This window comes from Triticum aestivum, chromosome 2D, assembly GCF_018294505.1.
Source record: "Triticum aestivum cultivar Chinese Spring chromosome 2D, IWGSC CS RefSeq v2.1, whole genome shotgun sequence".
Taxonomy (NCBI): domain Eukaryota; kingdom Viridiplantae; phylum Streptophyta; class Magnoliopsida; order Poales; family Poaceae; genus Triticum; species Triticum aestivum.
This window is the reverse complement of record NC_057799.1, coordinates 359,418,871-359,438,313: the sequence shown is the minus strand read 5'-3', so window position 1 is coordinate 359,438,313 and position 19,443 is coordinate 359,418,871.

Sequence of the window (19,443 nt, the reverse complement as noted above, 5' to 3'; positions counted from 1 at the left end):
CTTTCCCATATTTCAGACAGGCACATCCCGAAAACATGGTTCCCCGTACCTCTCCCTCCATTTTCCCATTCATACACCGTCCGCGCTAGAACACCATCCCCACACCAGCCTCCGTCCGCCACCCCATCCATCGTCGTCGTCCTCCACCACATCCATCGCCACCGTCCTCCACCACATCCATCGCCACCGTCCTCCACCATGCCGGAGCGCCTACCAAGACCGCGTCGTCCACTGCTAGAGATGGACGTTTCTCATCCACGGCGGCGAACCAAGAGCCTTGCATCACGTCCTCTCGCTTCATCGGCGCCGTCGTCCTCTTTGCCGGGGCCGCTCACACGACCTTCTCTTCCACCGCAACGGGACTTATCCCCTGATGCACCTGTCTACCGTCGCAGATCTGCTTCAACGCCACCGACAGCCATCGCACCCCCGATGCCTACACGGCGCCGCAAGAGAGGTGGTACTTCATATCTCCTCAACTTTTTGATCTCAACCAGAAAATAGATCTTAACTTGGTTACTCTACTTTCTTTTCAGCTCTTAGAATTTAGTTCTTAGTTCGAAGCAAACAATGGCTGCTAAATATCATTTCTCCGGTTCCCCCTTTTATGATCACTATACGATCAGAATACGTGCTTCGTGTCATAATAGCACTGCTCGACCCATCAAGCTAAACAAGCTTAGTTGTTCAAATACGAATCTGATATTATTAAAACAGATTCGTTTAACTGGTCAGCTAAATGTTCCTCAAATTAGTTTCGAAAATGCATGTTCGCCACTCAGGTGTGTATCTCTACAGGGTGCCCACGGTGGGCTGGCCCACCCTGGGATTTTGGATCGTCCCAGGCCCCGATTCCCCTCTGTTCCGCTGCGTGCTTCCGATCTCTACTCGCCCCCAGCCGCCTGCCTCGCCGGCGACTTGCCGTCCCCGGACGGCATGACTCTAGGAGGAGACGTCGGACTAACAGGAGGTCAGGAGCCGCTCGCCCAACAGCGTCACTGCTGCCCGGGCGCGCCGCCGTGCCTACCTTCCCAGTCCGTTCAGGGCTCAGGCGTGCAACACCCACTAAGCCAACCGGATTTATCCTGAGATAAGTCCTCAACACTCAGCAGCCACTCCTCATCACCCATTTTCTAATTGATTCATTACTCATTAGGCAGGACTGTCATTAGGGTTTGTTGTGTGCTCAGTGCTACCTACACTTAATGGTTCAGATGTATTTCGGTAATCTTTAGTACCTGTAAAGTTCACATGGTTTTCAAAATTCCGGCCCTAGGAACAGGCACTAGTCATTTTGGATTGTTGGTCGTAGTGACATTGACCCAGATTACTACTGCAAGCCAGGTTTCTTGACAATTTTACTTGTCTTTCTTACTCATTCGATATAATATCCAATTATTCACGTCATTAGTTGCAAACATTAAGTGCTAGACAAACTTCTTGATTTAGATTTTGGACGGTCTCTTACTGCAGTTACAATTCTGCATACTTGTCCTAGTAAGCTCACAAGTAAATGATTGATTCACTACATCTATGCTTGCCTTGTCATATTTGTTGTCAATATTCTTTTAGAGTGGACCACCCTGTTTCTAAATACTGCAACCGTAGACATGAGTGAATAGTATTTCTCTATGTGATCTCTTCCATCATGTGTGGGCAACGAACACTGCATTGTATAGAAAGAAAGTGCCATTTCCAGCTTTTACATAGGCTTCGATCTTTTACATGGAATACAATCTGCCTACTTGCTTTGTGTCGCACTACCAACACTCCATCCTTGAAGCTAAACATTATGCCACTCATAATTCCTTAGTTTATTAGTTCAAATACGAATTTCATATGATTCTAATGTTCCTACTTCAGTTTTGAAATGTGCGTCTGCCTGTTATAGAGACATAAGGGGTTTGTATTTCTGTGTGTGGTCTGTCAGCACGGTTGGGGGTGAACTTTGCATATGAAGGGGTTTATAGGGAGACACTCTTCGAGTTGAATCCGCATTGCATTCCATAGATAATCTGACTACTTTTTATGTTTTCATGAATCTCAGATTCTGAACAGCATCATAATGATTATGAGCTTGCGCGCATGAAAAGAATAAAGCAGAACAATGCCATGGCTGTCAAACTTGGCATTAAGGGACTGAAATCAAGTCTGGATGCAATGCAATGCAATGCAAACGCTCTCCACCTACATATTCATGCTCAGAATATGATCCTAACAGTGATTCTGAGCTAGAGGGAGACCTAAGTCAATGTAGCTCCCTAGTGGAGGAGTCAGAGGAAGATGCCCTATCTTATTCACCCATCAAGGTGCTTGCTCTAACTTTCCAAGGTTATATTTGTCGCACATATCTTGCAACTGATGCTTTGCATTGCTTCTACTTTGTTGAACTGCCATTAGCTTAGTTTACACATCGTGTATGTGAATACGCCCTGCCTATCCATTTTCAGTACATATTCCATCTGTCATCATACCATATTTATCCATTCAAATGTTGTTCTTGTGTATCAGACGTTCAAAAGGAAGAGGGCGATTGTTGATCGTGGAGGAGCACAAGCAAAGTATTTGGAAAAGGTAGTGGCACCTGATAAATCAAATAGCCCATTAGGTGTAGTCGCAATATCACCTGACCCACAAAACACCCCAACTCTAGCAGACTCTAGCCCTACTGCACTGGTCATTTCTGATGCCCCAACTCAGCAGACCCCAACTGCAGCAAACATTATGATTATGCCAGTTGACATAGCACCAGCTCTACGACGCAAAACCCCCATTCCAGCAAAGAGTACACCAAATCCAGTTGCCAAATCCCTTTTCGAACCAGAGAGAGCCCCAATTGCAGCAAATAGGACCCTTGTTCCATTTCTTCCCAGTTTAGAAGCCAAAGCTTATATTGTTGTCAGGAACTTTGTGCGCATCTTTCCTTCATGGAAAGATTATACCGCAGACACAGAACAATTTCTAGTCTTCCTCCGCAACTTACGCTTAAGTAATGTACTAATGTTATTCATGGTCATTGCTGCATATGTTTCTGCTGACAGAAGACACAAGATTTCATTCTTTTAAATAGGTGAGGACCAAACTGGATTGTGAAGACGAGCAAGGGTTGGTTGCACTATTCAAGCACTCGTTGATAAAGTATCGTTCCTACCTGAGGCAAGTGCACTTCGATGGCAAGCCTCTAAACAAAATTTCTGTAAAGTCTCCGGTGCTACATTTATCCGACGGTGACTGGAATAATCTTGTTACACATTGGTCTCGGCTGCAGCGTAAGGTACTATCTATGATATCACTTCACAATTTGAACTACATTTCTGCATTTGCCTTAATGTCTCACTTGTACGAAAACTGTTAGTAGAAGAACATTTATTCTCAAGGGACCACAGAATCTCGCAACTATACTGCACACTGCATTGCTCTTGTGAGTACCTCTTGCCCTGTATGACCATACTTACTTTCATAGCTGTTTGATTATGTAGCATCACTGCACATGTTAGCCTCGTTATCGTCCATTTGGTGGACATTATAAGATCCGTATGGACTCTTACATAAATTTAGAATCAACCCAACGCTTTTGAAGAGGTTTAGCTCTGCAGTCCTCTTGTAAGGACTGAATGTCGTCTATCACTTTACTTACATTAACAGCTACTCCCTCCGTCCCATAATATAAGAACATTTTATACAGTACACCAGTGTTCAAAACACTCTTGCATTATGGGAAGAGGGATTGGTTCATTGTGTAGCATTCTGCATGTTATCTCCCTCGCCCACCATTTACTAAAAAAGATCAGATCTATATTTAATCTTACCAAAAAGTAGAATACACAGACAATGCCAGTGCAGAAGTGTAGCCCATTGCTCTTGTCAGTACATTTTGTCCTGTAATGCTTGTACTTCCAGGGATTGGTAGTTGATTATGTAGCATCAATATGCATCTGATCTTCATTATCCTCTATCCCTTCCAGTATTATCATATCTATAATTACTCTCTACAAAATGTAGAGTACAGGTGTAACATCCCAAATTTTCAACTTGGAATTTTATAAATAGGTCATTCATGCATATCATATTTTTATTGCATTTTGCGATCCTCGAAATTCTAAGCAACTCAAGGACCCTCGGAGAGAGTTGGGGATTTCACGTTTTTCATATTTGACTTTTATCAAATATTGAAACAAGGATCACTTTGGTTTTAATTTATTTTTCTCTCTGAAAATATTTCATATCAATATATATATATATGAGAGGAGATAGTATGACTTCTCCAAAATAAATGAAATATTGGAGGAAAATATTAAAATCAAATATTTGGTTTTATTCGGATTTTATTGCAATTTTATTTTGAATTAGGAAAAATACGCGTTTTCCAAAATTGCCTTTTAGCCCCAAATAAATGTTCACCTTGTCCAGCATATTTTTAGAGGACGGGGAAAATTTATTTCAGGATTTTTGGAGTCTGTCTAGTATTCCTTTTCTTTCTTTTTCTGCGCGTTGGAATTATTTAAAAAGAAAAAGAAAAAGTGAACCGACCTACGGGCCGTATCCGGCCCGGACTCCTCCAGCTGGGGGAGGCTTTAAAAGCCGCCCGAGCCGCCCCCGCAGCCCAACCCCGCCGCCAGCTCGCCCGCGCCTCCCGAAACCCTAGCCGCCGCCGTTTTTTTTTCTCGTCGGTTTCTTTTGGTAAACCCTAGATCTAGATCCAGTTTTTTTATATTTCTGGTTTATTTCTTTAGATCGGTTTTTCCGTCGGTTTATATATTTTGCGGACATTCGTCCATTCGTTCGTTTAAACGAACGCCGTTCACCCGTTAGTCACAGGCAGCGAACGTTCGTTCGTTAGCCTGTTCGTCATTTTTTCTTTTTCCAGGGTTTTTCGCGATTATTTTCGATCGCGATTTCTGACCCGATTTTCGTTTTAGTTTATCTTTTCGCTCGTTTATCGGAATCAGGCGATTCAAGCGCCTAGATCTTTGTCTCGAAACCCTCTTTCTGTTTAACCAACTTGAACAAGATTTTGTACTGTAAAATTTGACTTTAGTCCAGATTAGTAATCGGATCTTGTTTCTTTCGCAGTTTGAGTTTCGTTGCTCCGTTTGATTTGATTCTTTTTGCAAACCGGAGTTCTTCAGTTGAACTTTCTGGTTAGATCTTCTTATTTGAGTTTTACCCATGCATATTTGCTTGATTGCTTATGTATGCTATTGTTTGTTTGCGATAGAATTCCCGGAGTGCGAAGCGTGCTACTACGAGTCACTAAGTTTTGCGGATCGTCAGCAAGGCAATTAACACATTGATCATACCCCTTTATTACCCAGTTTTTATGAATTAGATACAATCCTCACACATTGCATGAGTAGGATCTCTTCACTTGTGGGTTTGGGAAGTAGTTGATGAGGTAGAACCTATTGCCCTGTTTATTATCAAACCCTGGGAGTTACCTCTACGTTATGCTTATTGCCATGCTATGATCGTAGACGTGGATTGGGTTTGAGTGTATCCATGCCAGATGTGAGTTGTTAATTAATGGTTCAACTTAAGGTGGCAACTTTAATACACATCTGGGTGGATTGCTTGTTTGGGCACCTGGAGAATCCAGTGTTATCCTAGGATATCCCGGAGTACCTGTGTGATTATCCTACGGTCCGCCACCCAGGCTCAAAGGGATCATAAGATTATTCATGCTAGAAACTTCCGTGTGCAGCCACAAGACATTATGGGCTCTGGCATAGTTGAGTATGTTGCGTGACCTCTTTCAGTGGTAGGCTAGCAGATCTAGAGGGAAAGTAGGTGTAACTGTCTACCCAGAGTAAAGAGTTAATGCTTCTGAAATACTGTGTCTCGGTCATCCGTTTCTCAAACACCATGTAGTGCGAGAAATCCAACGGAGGAGATCGAGTCTTGTGGGGAAAAGTGCGCAAACCTCCGCAGAGTGTACAAAATAATCATGGTTAGCCGTGTCCCCGGTCATGGACATCTTGAGTATCTAGTACTTGGATTATCCTATTGTATCTCATCGCTCTAAATTAATTTGTTGGGTTGATAATTACCTTTAATTGGGATTGAGTTGGAGGAACCTTCTCAATGATGTTTCAACTACCATGCTAGTTAAATAAAATTCATTCCTTTGTTGTAGGAAAAAATTGGCTTTTCATAAAATCATATAACCATAGAGCCTCCACCAGCCATATATGCATATAGTGATAGTATTTATCTGTTCATTGCTCTACTGTATATTGCCAGCATATTCCATGTGCTGACCCATTTTCGGGCTGCAACGTATTATGTTGCAGACTTTTCAGACGACGAGTAAAGGTGCGATAGGTCGTTGTCATGCACTCAACCATGCCGTTGGAGTTGATGGACTCACTTTATCTTCCAAGTCTTCCGTTGTTATCGTGTTAGATGGCCTTAAGCCATATTTATTGTAATAAGTTCTCTTTGGAGACATTCGATGTAATAAGTGTGTGATTGCTACTCTGTTATAAATCCTTCGAGTACTGTGTGTGTCAGCATTACCGATCCAGGGATGACACTGAAGCACAGAGACTTGACCGTTTGAGGTCGGGTCGCTACAACAGGCAATGCTTATGAAGAAGATTCTGTGCTGAAATTCTTGAGTTATCCTTCCCTTGACATGGAGAAGGGCATTATAAAGCCGGTGTTAACTGTTAATGTAAGTCAGTCCTTTTAAAGCCTTTATCCTCAACTGCTGTTTAATTTGCTCATACTCCCTATCGTTTACTGCTATTTAGTTTGCTGTTTCTACCAAAATGCATGTTCGCAAGAACCGTAAGTTCTAAGTTTTACTTGTAAAACCAAATTCCTTATTCATACCATGCACATTACTCAATACTCCCTATATGTATGCTTGTTTTTGTGGATCTATAATCCAGTGTGTGGTGAAGCAGCCCACGTTTGCACCTTGTCATCTCCTGTTTTATCTTACTGATGTGGCTGATGATATGAACAACATGCCATGCACATTAACCAAAATAGATACAATGATTTTCTTTGCCCTTCATCTATGCTTGTTATGTTGACATGCTAATCCAGTAGTGTGGTGAAGCTCCCCACATTATGAACAATGCCAAATTAAGCTATTGATATTTTGAACTTACTCTTTATTTTCTAATTTGAAATTGGATGGAATTGACAGCACAGTTATCATCTTTGTTTATACACGTGCAAAACCTGTCATCTCTCTACTTTGTTTCAAGGTGATATGCCTGATGGCATGCACAAGTCTGCTGAAGGCTGTGAGACAAACCCAACATATATTGCAGCAAAGAAGGCAAAACATCTTGAAGATAGCCAGACAACCCCAAAGTCTTGTCTTGATGCAGTGTTCAAGTTACTCGAGACTAGCAGTCACACAAGCTCACAGAATTCGTTGTCTGAATCAGTTCGACTTCTTCAGTCCCAAGTTCTAGCAGAAAGGCATTCTGCAACTCAACTTCGACTTGAAGTTCTATCTCTAAGAAAGATTGCGGAGAACACCAATGAGCACCTCATCGCTAAACAGCTACACCTGGAAGCTATGACCGACATGCTAGGCCGGTCTCACAGCCTTGCTCAGCAGCTTGCGCAGCAGTTCCCGCGCAAGGCTAACCTTTCTTGAACTGTCTTGGAAGTGGTCTCGTTTCAGTATTTTTTTACGCTGCAATGGTGCCCAATTTTTGTAATCTGCTTCTTCGTTGCGCATTATGATCACTGGTGGCGAACTTCGATGCCCAGTGGATGTAATATACCATAAATCCTTTATTGTATAGTGTAGGTTTATTCTTAGTTACTATTCCGTAATTTCTTTATTGTATAGAGTAGGTTTGTTCTTAATTCTTACTAGTTACTGCCATCATTCGCTATTTGAAAAAAATCAGATGTAGTCGACCGGGCCGAAACATTCGCCTCTAACGGGCCTGGTGTTTAGCGGGCCACAATTGGGCCGGCCTGCATCTTTCTTGGGCCCGAATCATTGGGGCCTTCACACTTTGCGCGAGGCCCACAACTTACACCGGCCTATATTTTAGTTGGGCCTTTTGCGGACCCAGCGCTTAGTTTGGCCCAGGTAGCGTTGGGCCATTAACAGGCTGAATATTGTACTGGCCTGTTACGGCCCAGATGAAACCATGGGCCTTTAGCAGGCCGAAATGCATATTGGGCCTCAATTTTCACTAGTCGTCGATGGGCCTTCAGCAGGCTGAAATGTAGATGGGGCCTTTTTGGGCCCAGTTATATCACGGGTAGTTACCAGGCCGAAACATATCTCAGGCCTTAGTTGGCCCACTGATATCATGGGCCTTTAAGAGGCCGAAAGCTTAGTACAGACATCAACGGGCCGAATTATGCGACAGGCCTTTAACAGGCCCAAAGTCACGTTGGGCTTAACTGTTGCCACCTTTATCATGGGCCATTAGTGGGCCTGATGTCCTGTCGGACCATATATGGCCCACGGGCAGCACGGGCCATTCCCAGGCCGAAAGTCACACCCGGCTGAAATGGGCCCATGTCTACATTGGGCCTCTAACAGGCCGAAAGTCACTGGGCTGTAATTGGGCCCAAATATTCGGCGAACAATTAACGGGCCAGATCTGGCTTCGGGCCGTAAATGGGCCCAAATATTAGGCCAACAATTAACGGGCCAGATCTGGCTTCGGGCCGTAAATGGGCGTTTATTAAGCAGGCCGTTATTGGGCTGGCCCACTAGTACCTGAGTAAGTATTACGGGCCTTTGACTCGGCCGGCCTTTTTAACCTATATGGGCCTCTGTTGGGCCGTGCCACGTGTCGACGTATCATAGGCGCTTTGGGTCCAATGAGTGGATGACATTTGTCCCAACGGTGAGCCGACACGTGTTTCCTCCAGCCAATGATGATTTTACACGTGGAAAATCCCCATTGGTTGGGGCTGTTAACGGGTTGTCGGATCCAAAACCGGACCTGATAGCTTAACAGCGTCTGTTACGGTGGATGCCATGTGTCGGTCACCCTTGACGAAAGCACTTCTGTGACGCGCGATTTATCGTCATGGAAGTGGACACTTCCGTGATGATAATTTTGGTAATGTCATGGAACACTTCTACGACAGCACAGGTATGACTATCTTGATTCTGTCATAAATTTTTCATGGATGTACATGCATGACAGAAAACGTGACCTACTGTGACAAACACGTATCATCACGGAAGTGTATTTTTTGTAGTGAAGGCGGGCTACAATGGAGTCGTACTTTTGTGAGGAGCTCCTTGGCCTCCAGTTAAAACACTTCTTTGGGGGATCTGGAGAATACAGGGGGAGTCCAGCGCATGTCGGGTCGTGCAGCTCGGCCACATAAAACCACTCTGTTGCCCAGATGTTGGTATCCTCTCTAGGGGTACCAGTTGGATATCCGGTCCCGGCAATATGGCACACCTCAGCTGCTCCCAGTTCATAAACCCATCTGGGGAACGTGGCATCAGGAAAAAGTACTTCCTCCATAGCCCGAAGTGCGCCTCGCATTCGAGGTACACCTCGTAGAGGGCAACGAATCCCGCAATATGTAGAATGGAGTTGGGTGTGAGGTGGTGGAGTTGGATCCAATAGAACTCCAGTGGACCCCGGAGGAAGGGGTGGATGGGATGTCCAAGGCCTCGCAATAGGAAGGAAACGAAACCCACCCTCTCCTCTCCATATGGAGTAGGGTGGCTATCCGCGTGCGCTTGCCCATTCACGGACATTAAGCTGGGGCGAGTGGCAATTAGATCTGAGTCTGGCAAATAACCTTGGGTGGCGAGTTGATTTAGCCGAAGGCGGGTGACAGCACAACTTCCCCAGTCGACTTTGAGGGGGGCATGGGGACGCGTCGATGAACCCGCATCATTCGCCATTGCTGAAGCTCTCGAGATTGAGATTTTGGGGAAGGATTTCTTGTTCTGTCCAAGAGTGGGGGCGGGGGATTTGGAAAGCACGTCTCTGTCACAGACTTAGGTTATATCCCCCATTAAATATGGCAAAAGCGACGTTTCGATGCCTGGCCCTAAAGCGGCCAGTCCCCAGGGCGCCTCATGGATCGAGGAGGCATTATTTTTTACTAACGGGGACCACACGTGGGGTGCCAAATCACTAGAAAAGTATTCCGATTATAAAAACCTCGATTTTCTGTTGACTGAAGACCCAGGACAAATTGTGAGACCTGGCGACGAGAAGTGACTCGCCTGTCAAAGCCGAAGACCTCAAGCCGAAGTCATCCACCGAGGAAGATTTCTGTCCCCGGCTTCAAAGACAAGTTCAGGGGCTACTGACGGTGTCCTGGACTAAGGGGTACCAACCTAGTTGGCCCATAGTCCGTGAGCCGAGCTTATGGCCCACCGATTGCATAAGGAAGGGCTCCGGAAGCCTCGAACCTTGGCGTGGTGGAGATGGGCTCTGCCAGAGACCAAGGATTGCTCCGGCTATTGGCATGTGTTAATACAGTTAGCAACCGACCATATGTAACCCTAGATACCCTCGGTGCCTATATAAGCTGGGGGGTTAGTCGGTAGGGACAGATTGATCATTATTCATCTTAGGGTTAGAATACAACATACGATCTCGAGGTAGATCAAGCATGTACTCGATACATACACATCAATACAATCAAAGCAGGACATAGGGTTTTACCTCTTCGAGAGGGCCTGTACCTGGGTAAATATTTTCCCCTTTGTTCCCTGTTACCCATCAATTGGAGATCTACAGCTCAGGGCTCCCTACCTGAGGTCTGCCGGTTTTAGTACCAACAATTTGGAAGAGACTAAGAGGATTACATGGTGATTTACCTTGACATGAACTACAGTGGGATCGACTCCGGTTGTTTTTTTCATGGCTGTTCTTGACGCGGCAGTGTCGACCACAACCATGTCATGATGGCGTAGTCCTCGTCCACAGGTTTTGCTATCGACATCCGGCAAGCCTTGGCAGCAACTATGAAAATAGAAGATCTGGACGATGGCACTAGAAAGGAAGAAGAGGATGGAGAAAGAGGAGGGAGAAATAAGATGAGGTGTCTGCGGACTGGACACCACAAATATTAATGGTAGGTAAGTTGGCTTTCCAACTTGTTGCTTGTGTGCAACTATAAATTGGCAGAAACAGTGCCAGCAAAATAGGCACAAGTTGCGAGACAAAAAACTTACTGCGTAAAGTAAGTTTCGTCAGGAAAGGTATCACTATCATACAATAGAAAACATGTAAGGAATGAAAATGAAATCAAATAATAGAAATAGAGGGATACTTTGAAGAACAAAATTGGAATCATATATGGTAGAGGAAAAAAATCATAACTATGGCATCGGAATGTTTTCACGAATGAATATTTGACGGTACACACATGCAAGTATTGAAGAAAAAAATGATGTATATTTGAAGCAAGACAAGAGAAAAAATTGGGAAAAGAACTATAACGGTTTAGGGTTCGTTAAACAGATGAACAAAGATGACGTAAGGAAAAGCATTGGACAGAAGGGAAAGCAAGATAGAAGAACAGGAGATAAAAAAACTGAAATAACATAAGAACAACGCAAGGAGGAAAGAAGAAGAAGATGAACAAAAAAAAGAAGAGCAGAAATCCGAATTGAAATAACATAAAAACAGGGCAAAGACGAACGAACAAGAAGATGAACAAGATAGAAGGAGAGAAAATAGAACTGAAATAAAATAACAACGACGTAAGGAGGAAGGAAGAAGAAGATGAACAGTGGTAGGAAGTCGTGGAACAGGGTTCGTTATAGAACCGTGGGTTGTAGGGTTTAGGGTTTCGTATTAAAAGAGTTGCCAATTGTAAAGCCATTTTTCAACAATTTTGTATTTAAACATGTGCACAAATCACAGCGCAGATGGACAGCAGGAGACATTTCAGCAGATGCATGCCCCGCACGTGCGTGCCACTGCGAATTTTCGAGGTGCGCGATGGTATTTCTCCAGCACTAGATGTGAGGACTCCGGTTTGCACAAAAGGGAAAAACGTTGTCGCTCGCGTCGACGCTGGGCGGCCACGCTCCTCACGCTCGGCCACCGCGTTCTGTACCGTATGGGCGCAGTTGTCAGAGACCGTCCGTGCAATCACTCATGCCGTATGATGGGTGACTCGTGTTGTGACAGCGAGCGAATCGCCCGTAGATTCTGCTGCTCTGTACGCGCCTACCACCTACGTAACTTACGCAGAGCGCTGACTGCCGGCGCGAGCACCCACTCGGCGCGCGACACGGCGGCTCCGCTGCCTCGAGATTGGCGCCGGCCGGACCGCGCGAGTTCCAAGGCGCGCAACGCGAACGGGTAGTGGCGGTGGTAAAGCGAAAGAGGCCGCTGTGTAGATGGGTGCACGCCACGTACGACTTCCATTCGCTCGGGTCCCAGCGCTTCGTCCATGCTGGAGCATTGTGTGCCACCAGGAGGTACGTCGTGCTCCGCGCACGCGACTGGATATTCACTTGCGACTCTGCGTGTTTCACTCGCCAGATTTATTTGAGTATTAGGCCAACTCCAGCCCGCCCATGCAAACGGACGCGGTTTTGGTCCGCATTTTGTCCGTTTAAGTCGGCCATACGGACAACCACAAGCTAGGGTTTCTGTCTTCCACCGCTACCGCCGTAGATCCGCCTCCTTTCTGGTGGCCCTAGGGCCATGGGTCGCGGTGGATCTCGGCAAGGGCTAGCGGGAGAGCTCTGTTTTTAGTCGTTTCTTTCAGTTTTACTATGGTTTGTGTCCTGTTTAGGAAGACGAGACGGCGGCGGCTACATGAAGATGAAATAAAGGTCTCCCGCCCTAGCCCATGTTCTGGCGGTGCGTCTAGCACCTTTGGTGGGCGTGTGGAGGTGTGTCTCTGACAGTTCTATCTTTGGTGGATTTGCTCGGATCTCGTTGTTGTTCGTCTACGTTCGTGTGTTTTCAAGTTGGATCTTTCTGATCTACGTTATTCTTCATCTGCGGCCGTTGCTGTTTTGGTGCGCTGGTCCTACGGGGTCTTAGCACGACGACTTCCCGACTGTCTACTATAACAAGTTGTGCCTGACTCCGGCGATGAAGGGGCGATGGCGGCGGCGCGCCTTCGGCTCGCTTTAGTGCTTGTAGTCGTCGCTAGGTGGTCTATAAATTTGGATGCAATTTTTATTGTTTCTAGTATTCGTTGTACTTTCATGATTGAAGACGAATAGATAATAAAATTCCCACAAAAAAGGTCGGCCATATGGACTTGGTTGTTCGTTTGCGTTCCTACGTTCGTAGGTGCGCCTAATGGCCAGACACATTTCTTTATTTATAGAAAAGGCTGAGGCCCGACTTTAAATTAATAAAACCAATGAGTGTCATAAGGTAGCCCAAGAGTAGCACGAACACACCAAACAAGGACCACAAACTACAGTTCAAACAGGGCACAACCGGCGGATATGCACGCAGGCCAACAAATAACCATCAGACAAGGGCAACAAATAGGCGATGATGGAGTAGCTCGATCTCCACCCATAAGACTAGCAACCGAAGCACGAACGCGGGAAATGAGAAGCACCACAGCCGTCAAGTCTCCATCGTTAATCAGAGATTTCCACTCATGCAAAAGGATAGAAAATTTGAAGACGCAGTCAACTATCCTGTTGGGGAACACCTGTTCAATAATAAATTTATGCCTCGTCGTTCATGGGGTCCAACACATGGACGAAAAATCGAATCAGAACAACCTCTTTTTCTAGCCCACCAGGGTGGACGCCAAGGCCCACAGCTCCCCAAAGCTATTCGGAGCCGAGGAGACACCGAACCAGTCCCAACAGCAACTCTAGGACAACCTACAGAGGGGGCACCAGAAAAGGATATGATCAGTGTCTTCAATGCATCCACAAAGTGAACAGAATTCTGAGCCATGCCCATTACTCTTCATGATTTGATCTGCAACATGCAGGCGGCCCCGCATTGCCTGCCACATGAAAATTTTCATCTTGGGCAACACCATCGCGCTCCAAACTGGAGAAAACCTAGACATGGGAGAACCAACAAACAACAAACGGTAACAAGACTTAACAGAAAAACGACCAGAGGCCGAGTGTGGCCAAGAGAGCATCTGGAGCAATGCAACGAAACGATGCGAGACCTGCCAGACACATTTCAGACAATGCCATTATTAAAAACTAGTGTAAAAAAGACATAAAAACAATTTAAACTAAAACTTGTATATTGCATTAAGTCCAAAAGCCCCATCCGTCCTCGCCGCCGTTGAGGGAGTCCTGGACTAGGGGGTCCTCGGGCTGCCGGTCTATCTCTCATAGGCCGGACAGGTGGGCCGCACTGCAACTGCTAGAAGGCCGAACTATGAGGCGATTCCGTTTCTGGAGAGGAGATCTTTGATGCCTTTGTGTGTCCTCCAAGTCAAGATAAGAAGAATCGGCGTGATTATTCCATCCTTGTAACTGACCATGTGTAACCCTAGTACCCCTGGTGTCTATATAAAAAAGAGGGTTTAGTCCGTAGAGGATAGAACAACAAGCATCATATCCTAGTTGCCTAGGGTTTTAGTTCATCTGATCTCGTGGTAGATCGACTCTGTAATCATCCTATACACTTCAATATAATCAAGCAGGACGTAGGGTTTTACCTCTCCGAGAGGGCCCGAACCTGGGTAAACATCGTGTCCTTCGTCCCTTGTTCCCCATCGATCCAAGATCCATAGCTCGGGACCCCCTACCCGAGATCCGCCGGTTTTGACACCGACATTAGTGCTTTCATTGAGAGCAACGTTGTTGGATCGCCGAAGTATCGATGGCCCGCCTGATCATCGGAGATGGCATCTGTTAGGGAACGTAGTATTGCAAAAAAATTGCCTACGATCACGCAAGATCTATCTAGGAGAAGCATAGCAACGAGCGGGGAGAGTGCGTCCACGTACCCTCGTAGACCGAAAGCGGAAGCGTTTAGTAACGAGGATGATGTAGTCGAACGTCTTCACGATCCGACCGATCCAAGCATCGAACGTACAACACCTCCGAGTTCTGCACACCTTCAGCTCGATGACGTCCCTCGAACTCTGGATCCAGCAAAGTGTCGAGGGAGAGTTCCGTCAGCACGACGGCGTGGTGACGGTGATGGTAAAGTAATCCGCGCAGGGCTTCGCCTAAGCACTACGTGAATATGACCAGAGGCGTAAACTGTGGAGGGGGGCGCCGCACACGGCTAACAATGTTTGTTGTGTGTTCTAGGCGCCCCCTCCCCACGTAATATAGGTGGGAGGGGGAGGGGAGTAGCAAGGGCGTGCCAAAGTAGGAGGAATCCTACTTGGGGGCCTCGTCCAATTCGGCCTCCCCCCTTCCAAAAGTGTTGGAGGGGGAAGGAAAGAGAGGGGGGGGGGAGAAGGGAAGGGGAGGCCGAATCCTCCTCTTTCCTTTCTCTCTTCCCCTCCTTCCTTCTCCTCCTATTTGGCATATATGGGGCGCACCGGCCCACTAGGGGCTGGTCTGTCCCGCCCTTGGCCCAATAAGGCCCATATCTTTGCCGGGGGGTACCCGGAACCCCTTCCGGTGACCCGATACGTACCCGGTACCCCCAGAACACTTACGGTGTCCGAATACTATCGTCCTATATATGAATCTTTACCTCTCGACCATTTCTAGACTCCTCGTCATGTCCATGATCTCATCCGGGACTCCGAACAACATTCGGTCACCAAATAACATAACTCATATAATACAAATCGTCATCGAACGTTAAGCATGCGGACCCTACGGGTTCGAGAACTTTGTAGACATGACCGAGACACATCTCCGGACAATAACCAATAGTGGAACCTGGATGCTCATATTGGCTCCTACATATTCTACGAAGATCTTTATCGGTCAAACCGCATAACAACATACTTTGTTCCCTTTGTCATCGGTATGTTACTTGCCCGAGATTCGATCATCGGTATCATCATACCTAGTTCAATCTCGTTGCCAGCAAGTCTCTTTACTCGTTCTGTAATGCATCATCCCGTAACTAACTCATTAGTCACATTGCTTGCCAGGCTTATAGTGATGCGCATTACCGAGAGGGCCCAAAGATACCCCTCCGATACTCGGAGTGACAAATCCTAATCCTCTCTGATACTCAGAGAACACCATCAGAGACACCTGTAGAGCAACTTTATAATCACCCAGTTACGTTGTGATGTTTGATAGCACACTAAGTGTTCCTCTGGTATTCGGGAGTTGCATAATCTCATAATCAGAGGAACATGTATTAGTCATGAAGAAAGCAATAGCAATAAACTAAACGATCATAGTGCTAAGCTAATGGATGGGTCTTGTCCATCACATCATTCTCTAATGACGTGATCCCGTTCATTAAATAACAACTCATGTCTATGGCTAGGAAACTTAACCATCTTTGATTAACGAGCTAGTCAAGTAGAGGCATACTAGGGACACTTTGTTTGTCTATGTATTCACACATGTACTAAGTTTCCAGTTAATACAATTCTAGCTTGAATAATAAACATTTATCATTATATAAGGAAATATAAATAACAACTTTATTGTTGCCTCTAGGGCATATTTCCTTCAGTCTCCCACTTGCACTAGAGTCAATAATCTAGTTCACATCGCCATGTGATTTATCATCAATAGTTCACATCGTCATGTGACCAACACTCAAAAGGTTTACTAGAGTCAATAATCTAGTTCACATCATTATGTGATTAACACCCAAGAGTAATAAGGTATGATCATGTTTTGAGAGAAATTTTAGTCTACGGGTCTGCAACATTCAGATCCGTATGTATTTTGCAAATTTCTATGTCTACAATACTCTGCACGAAGCTACTCTAGCTAATTGCTCGCACTTTCAATATGTATCTAGATCGAGACTTAGAGTCATCCAGATTGGTGTCAAAGCTTGCATCGACGTAACTCTTTACGACGAACTCTTTGTCACCTCCATAACCGAGAAACATTTCCTTAGTTCTCTAAGGATAATTTTGACCGTTGTCCAGTGATCTACTCCTAGATCACTATTGTACTCCCTTGCCAAACTCAGGGCAGGGTAAGCAATAGGTCTGGTACACAGCATGGCATACTTTATAAAGAACCTATGGCTAAGGCATAGGGAATGACTTTTATTCTCTCTCTATTTTCTGCCGTGGTCGAGCTTTGAGTCTTACTCAATTTCACACCTTGCAACACAGGAAAGAACTCCTTCTTTGACTGTTCCATTTTGAACTGCTTCAAAAACTTGTCAAGGTATGTACTCATTGAAAAAAAACTTATCAAGCATCTTGATCTATCTCTATAGATCTTGATGCTCAAAATGTAAGCAGCTTCACCAAGGTCTTTCTTTGAAAAACTCCTTTCAAACACTCCTTTATGCTTTCCAGAAAAATTCTACATCATTTCCGATCAACAATATGTCATTCACATATACTTATCAGAAAGGCTGTAGTGCTCCCACTCACTTTCTTGTAAATATAGGCTTCACCACAAGTATGTATAAAACCATATGCTTTGATCACACTATCAAATCGTATATTCCAACTCCGAGAGGCTTGCACCAGTCCATAAATGGATCGCTGGAGCTTGCACACTTTGTTAGCACCTTTAGGATCGACAAAACCTTCTGGTTGCATCATATACAACTCTTCTTTGAGATATCCATTAAGGAATGCAGTTTTGACATCCATTTGCCAAATTTCATAAAATGCGGCAATTGCTAACATGATTCGGACAGACTTTAAGCATCGATACGAGTGAGAAAATCTCATCGTAGTCAATATCTTGAATTTGTCAAAAACTCTTTTCGACAAGTCGAGCTTTGTAGATAGTAACACTACTATCAGCATTCATCTTCCTCTTGAAGATCCATTTATTCTCTATGGCTTGCCGATCATCGGGCAAGTCAACCAAAGTCCACACTTTGTTCTCATAAATGGATCCCATCTCAGATTTCATGGCCTCAAGCCATTTTGCGGAATCTGGGCTCATCATCGCTTCTTCATTGTTCATAGGTTCGTCATGGTCAAGTAACATGACCTCTAGAACAGGATTACCGTACCACTCTAGTGCGGATCTTACTCTGGTTGACCTATGAGGTTCGGTAGTAACTTAATTAGAAGTTTCATGATCATCATCATTAGCTTCCTCACTAATTAGTGTAGGAATCACTGGAACTTATTTCTGTGATGAACTACTTTCCAATAAGGGAGCAGGTACAATTACCTCATCAAGTTCTACTTTCCTCCCACTCACTTCTTTTGAGAGAAACTCCTTCTCTAGAAAGGATCCATTCTTAGCAACAAATATCTTGCCTTCGGATCTATGATAGAAGGTGTACCCAACAGTCTCCTTTGGGTATCCTATGAAGACACATTTCTTCGATTTGGGTTCGAGCTTATCAAGTTGAAGTTTTTTCACATAAGCATCGCAGCCCCAAACTTTAAGAAACAACAACTTAGGTTTCTTGCTAAACCACCGTTCATACGGTGTCGTCTCAACGGATTTAGATGGTGCCCTATTTAACGTGAATGCAGTTGTCTCTAATGCATAAACCCAAAACGATAGTGTTAAATTGGTAAGAGGCATCATAGATCTCACTATATCTAATAAAGTACGGTTATGACGTTTGGACACACCATTATTCCGTGGTGTTCCAGGTGGCGTGAGTTGCGAAACTATTCCACATTGTTTTAAATGAAGACCAAACTCGTAACTCAAATATTCGTCTCCGCGATCAGATCGTAGAAACTTTATTTTCTTGTTACGATGATTTTTCACTTCACTCTGAAATTCTTTGAACTTTTCAAATGTTTCAGACTTATGTTTCATCAAGTAGATATACCCATATCTGCTCAAATCATCTGTGAAAGGTCAGAAAATAACGATACCCACCGCGAGCCTCAACACTCATCGGATCGCATACATCAGTATGTAGTATTTCCAATAAGTCAGTTGCTCGCTCCATTGTTCCGGAGAACGGAGTCTTAGCCATCTTGCCCATGAGACATGGTTCGCAAGCATCAAGTGATTCATAATCAAGTGATTCCAAAAGCCCATCAGCATGGAGTTTCTTCATGCGCTTTACACCAATATGACCTAAACGGCAGTGCCACAAATAAGTTGCACTATCATTATTAACTTTTCATCTTTTGGCTTCAATATAATGAATATGTGTATCACTACGATCGAGATTCAATAAACCAATTACATTGAGTGTATGACCATATAAGGCTTTATTCATGTAAATAGAACAACAATTATTCTTTGACTTAAATGAATAACCCTATTGCAATAAACATGATCCAATCATATTCATGCTCAACGCAAACACCAAATAACATTTATTTTAGGTTCAACACTAATCCCGAAGGTAAAAAAGGAGTGTGCGATGGTGATCTTATCAACCTTGGAATCATTTCCAATACACATCGTCACCTCGTCCTTAACTAGTCTCTGTTTATTTTGCAACTCCCGTTTCGAGTTACTAC